Source organism: Lonchura striata, chromosome 2, assembly GCF_050655825.1.
Source record: "Lonchura striata isolate lonStrDom1 chromosome 2, ASM5065582v1, whole genome shotgun sequence".
In the NCBI taxonomy this organism is placed as follows: Eukaryota; Metazoa; Chordata; class Aves; order Passeriformes; family Estrildidae; genus Lonchura; species Lonchura striata.
The window spans coordinates 108,859,354-108,864,051 of record NC_140704.1 but is presented as its reverse complement, the minus strand read 5'-3'; positions in this window follow the sequence as shown (position 1 = coordinate 108,864,051).

Here is a 4,698-nt window from a genome sequence, read left to right as displayed (position 1 = left end):
CCATAACCCATACCTTTTAGCAATCACCTTCAGTTTGATTGTTGAATTTCTGGTTTTCAGTTCTGTGAAGTGCCTGTGCTAGGCTAAAATTAATTGTGACTGAAAAAGAATGGCATTTTCAAAGTTGTTATGACAATCTGCTTCCTTCATTGAGATGCATAAGGCCTAGATATTCCATTTTTTTCCAAGGCCACTTGTGTAACTCTTAGCAAATATATTGGCTATGTGGTGGATGACTCAATTGTCCTGGAATAAAATACTGCATTGACAAATCTACTTGTACTTCTGAGTGTCACAGAGTAAGTAATATTCATTCTTAAAGCAGGCATTTCCTGCCAAATCCTCAATAAAAGCAGTTCTATGGGGACTTAGTTGCAATTCTCCATTTTCAACTTAGAAAGACTTTGAGTCAAGAGAATAATTTTATGTATTCCTGAGCACCCATCACTGATAGGTCAGATGAACATAGTGGTCAAATGTTTCTAGCTTTTCTGAAAGAAACACAGCCTTTCAAAGACCAATTTTTCATTCAATTCAATTTTTTCCTTTATTCTTTGAAGGAAAAGGGCCCCAAAGAAACTCCATTAGTGATTTTCCGTACTTCAGTTCAAGCATATGTGAAACGAAATCTTAAATTTGAAGCATACACGATGAGCAAAAACAAATTTGCATTATTTCTCAGTGATATGTATTAAAAGACAAACATGATTTCTGTCAGCCACAGTTTTCTGGGGGGCACAGTTTTGTCCCCTTTTCCACCAGAACAGGCATGATAGAATTACTTTATAAGCACTGTGTTTCTTCCAGTGCTAGAATGCAAAGCCGTGCTTCAATAGCACCTGTGAAAATATACATCTTCTGCTTGTATATTGTCTAACTTACTTTTCCCTTTTTTATTTTCCTTTTTAGTTTCCCCTCCTTCATCAAAGTGTTTTTTTCCAGACAATAAAGTAGATGTGGGTAGATTTGGATTAAATGATAGCTACATCTAGTGTTTTAAATAGCAGTCAGATCTGGATCCTTTGTTAGAGCTGATAGGAAGAGGCAGAAGGATGGAGGGTTTCACTAGGCTGCAGCAGCCAAGCTAAAGAGATGCAGACAACCAGGGAGAACAGAGGAGTGGTTTTTGGATTGACTGAACAAGAATAGCCAGACAAGGACCATGTCAAATCAGGACATAGTGTGAAGAAGGAGAATGGGGACTGAAGGACTGCTGAAACACGGAGAACTTGAAGTCGTTGGGTAACCGGGTGAGTCAAATAAAGATATGGAGATTTTGATAAGGCTTGGAAAGAGTCAAAGAGTGAGCTTCAGAGTAGTAGAGGTTGAACTCCCCAGGATAATGGAGGGCTTAGAAGGGAAGGGATTTGGAATTGAACAAAGCACCTCTTGTCAGGGCAAGCCTAAAATCAGAATGAAATACAGATAAGAAGCCTCTAAGAGGCAACAATGTGAAAAACCTGTGTTTTCCTGCTAGCCTATTAGGTCCCTAATGTATAATGACAACTGCTACCAAAGCCACAATATGTACAGACTACAGTTGTCTTTGGAGAGATACAGGCATAATCCTGACAGGTCTGAGATAAAAGGTTAAATGTTGGATGGATTGGTGAGCAGGTACAACCATGGAAATGTGAAATCCTCTTTTTGTGGTTTAAAACCAAATGCTAAAGCAGCGTCTAACTGGAATTGGATACAAAAACAACTTAATCACAGATAAATGCAATTTTACAAATTATTGTACTTCTCTGCTCTGTAAGTAGGATAGCATTATCCAGGAGAAAAGTTGGTTGAGTTAGCTTAGATTCTAGCCATGCTATGCACAGACTTTGTCCAGGCTTGGAGTCCTTTAGGTACTCTCCTGATGGTAACCTGATGACCATCAGTTATCTGATTTGATAGACACAATCAAATTCTTGGTTATCTCATTGAAATTTGTGAAATGTCCAAAAACTGTCACCATTGCTTGGTGCTCACAATTTGCTTGCCTCAAAGACTACACTACAAGTGTTAGGTTGCTTACTCGCTTCTGTCCTTAAAAGTAAGTTTATCTCTTATCCTGTTGAGTTAACTAAATTATGTATCTAAATAGTATGTCAACAGGACCTAACCTGTGTGAACTGATACACTTCCACTTTTTGTTCTGTTGACATGCCCATAAATATCCATACGGATTAGCTCCATGCATTGCCTTTCTGAAACTATATATATGCATTGAGACATTGAGACATTCTCCAGATCTTAATAGCTGAACTAATTGTTAATGCCACTAATAGGAGAATTTTTCCAAGTAAATTTATTCATTAAAAATGTGGCATTATTCACATAGCTACAATTATCTAGCAACCTCATTTATCATTCTCAGTTCTGTTAGGCACCAGAGTCAAGATTAGGTCTTTTGTGGAAGACACTGCATTCCATCTAGTGCCTTGCCCATAGGCTGTTTTACATGTATTTTTGTACACCTGCCCTACTGCAAATCTCACCACTCATTTTCCAGCAGTCTGTTGTGAGAGTCATGGTAGCAGAAGTGTTTGTGGGTGGATGGCATATGCTGGCACTACATGTAGCACATAGCAGTCCTCTAAGCACAGCAAAACAGATTTGGTATGTCATGATGTCTTTTTTTGACCTTGGTGGCCCAGATGGGTTACCCAAATATTTCCATCTGCATTTTTTCTTTTGTTTAATTCATTCCCACACAGCATTGGCTGGCATCCAGGAGCTGATACGGACATGCAGTGTAGTCCTGGCAATTGGGGCAGTAACTAAAGTGGTTATTCTGTTCCTAGTATCTCAGCTTTAGGGACTCCAGCACAGGTGTTGCAGATCCCTCTCTTTTGATCTGTGTGGCTAGCTTCTCACCCCCAATATCTATCTGTGGCTTCAAATACCAGTGATTTTCTTCAGATTCCATCACAACCCTGCAGGATATTTTGTACTCTATCAGCATCTCAGATATGGCATAGGGTCACAGCTGCATTGCGACTTGTTTCATTTGTTGAAAGGCTTGCTGTTATTTAACTTTGATTTGTGCATGGGTCACTTTAGCTTGAGGTGATCCTCTCTTGTTAGTCTCTTCTCCTTTGGGGATAACTAAAGGCCATATCCTAACACCTAATATAAATTAGGCCTTGTTTGATGGAAAGTAAGAGTGATTTTCTGCTGCATGCAAGAATGAGGGATTTTGAGACATCTGTGAGCCAAAAAGAGGGTTTTGAGTTGAGAGGAGAAGGTTAGATCAGGTGTAGTGCCTCAAAGCATGGGTATTTAAAGTCAGTACTCTGATTTCAGGAAAGTGATGCATAGGGGAATTCTCCCCTTCCCTTCCTCCACATCATGCAGGGGAACTTCCAGTTTCTTTATCCTTTTGAAAACATAAGTGTAACCCTGCAAATACAATAGCCTAATTACCATAAGGCTATTGGTTAATATGACAATTATATTAGGCATATAGCATGTTTTAGGCTATGGTAAATAGGCAAGTGCATTGAGGGTGGTGGGGCACTGGAACAGGCTTCACAGGAAAGGGGTCACAGCACCAAGCCTGACAGAGTTCAAGAAGTGTTGGGACAATGCTCTCAGGCAGGTGCTGTGATTCTTGGGGTTGTCTTGTGCAGGGCCAGGACTTAGACTTCAATGATCCTTATAGATATTCTATTATTCCAATTAAAAATTTGTAGTATTACATTGCACTTTCTTTCCAGAGGATGTATTCTCACAGTTGAAATTGACTGCAGACAAAGCATCATATATGGATACCAGAAACTTCAAACAAACAAACAAACAAAAAAAAAAAAAAAAAAAAAAAAAAAAAAAGAGCTACTTTGAATCACTAACAGTGAATGCTACAGCAAAGCTTAAGAAATTTTTCTTAAGAATTTCAGAGTCACCAAAGATTTGGAAGAGGAAAAAACTGAAAAAAGTACTACTTGCATCAGCTGAAATGCAAAAGACATTTTTAAGCATGTATATAAAGAAAAGTTTTGCTTGACTTTGGCTTCAGTATTTCCTCAGGTATTCATATGAATTTTGCTTTGTAGTCCAAAATTTATTAAAAATACAGAATCATGCAAGCCATTATGAGATATCACAAAAACAGGAGGCTTTGCTCTTCAATAAAACCAGTGACAATTTCAATTAGATTTCTCAGGCTTTTCTTCCCAGAGTCATGGTGTTGAAGTTAAAAAAAAAAAAAAGATTGAATAGTTTATTGGATTCAGCTAGCATATAGCTTTCAGTGTGTCAGAATAGATTTTTAAAGTGCAGAAAATAGAGAAAACCCAATGAGAAGATGATTCAATTTTCACTATTATTGATACTGTAAACCCATAGATTTGCTACATGTTCAGTATAGCTTGGATCAAAGTGTGAGGATATAGCTTGGATTAAAGAAAAGGATAAAATCGGTCCTGTGTGTAGGACTGATCAATTTATCATTGACCAAAAGCAAGTGCTTTTGACCCAATGTAGTAAACATAATGTTTTCACTCATATTTAAATTATTAGGTGACATTTCAATGTAAGAATGTCTTCACAGAGAGTTCTTGTGAATAACTTGGTTTTTTCATATCTTGACGGGAATATCTTTAAAAGCAGGCTAATGATTTACTTTGGCCTGTAATTATTGTCATTTCCTAGTGACCTTCAGTAAGGGCATCACTAGTGGCAGGCGACATTTCTTATTAGTGAAAAAAA